The sequence below is a fragment of the Taurulus bubalis genome, assembly GCF_910589615.1.
Source record: "Taurulus bubalis genome assembly, chromosome: 9".
NCBI lineage: Eukaryota > Metazoa > Chordata > Actinopteri > Perciformes > Cottidae > Taurulus > Taurulus bubalis.
The window spans coordinates 1,396,803-1,397,477 of NC_136597.1; the positions used below are offsets into that span (position 1 = coordinate 1,396,803).

General features: G+C 49.9%; 1 pseudogene across 1 annotated transcript in view; it reads right to left on the reverse strand.

The window, feature by feature from the left end:
- Positions 1-570: 570 nt before the first annotated feature.
- The window catches only part of LOC306741375, a 4,120-nt pseudogene continuing 4,015 nt past the window's right edge, over positions 571-675 (reverse strand). Inside the window, exon 5 of the transcript in view lies at positions 571-675. This exon is cut by the window's right edge and continues 12 nt beyond it. The product of the transcript in view is annotated as an uncharacterized misc_RNA (transcript).

A 675-nucleotide genomic window follows, 5' to 3' on the forward strand; every position in this document is an offset into this window, starting at 1 on the left:
CATGTTTCATCTGCTCAGTCACACACACACACACACACGCACACACACACACACACACACACACACACACAGGTCAATACGGTTGCTGGTCAGTTGCAGAGCCTTGGGCGTCTCACCGTCCTGCAGGAAGCGTCTTCACATGTGTTGATCTGCATAACGTGAGTAAAGGCAGCAGAGCCTCTCAGGAGAAACACTCCTGAAGGAACCCAGAGGAGAACGCAGGGAGCTGCTGAGCTAAAAACACACTCCTAACGCTTTATGTCCTCCGTGATCTTTGCTTGCATGTGTGCAATCCTAATTACTGTATGATGGAAGCTGTAATCAACACCATCACACTCATTAAAAGTAATACAAGCATTACTTCTGTTCCTGGCTTTGATGCTTATCTGCCCTCTAGAAGAGAAGTCTTCAAAATGTGTGTTTTACAACTGCCACTGCAGGTGTTGATGTGAGTCCATTAATTAAGGCACACACATCCTCTCAAGCTGCTTTATCAGGCGGCATCTCGTTGGTGATGTCATCATGAACACCTGGGCCATGGCCACCAGAAGCCGCCTCAACAGCCCATCATCATTTCTGAGAGCGCTGCACGCAGCCAATGAGCAGCCAGCAGACGGTGAGTCTACGCTGCGAGTCCTGAACGCAGATCCCAGACGGGCCCAGCACTCCCACAAT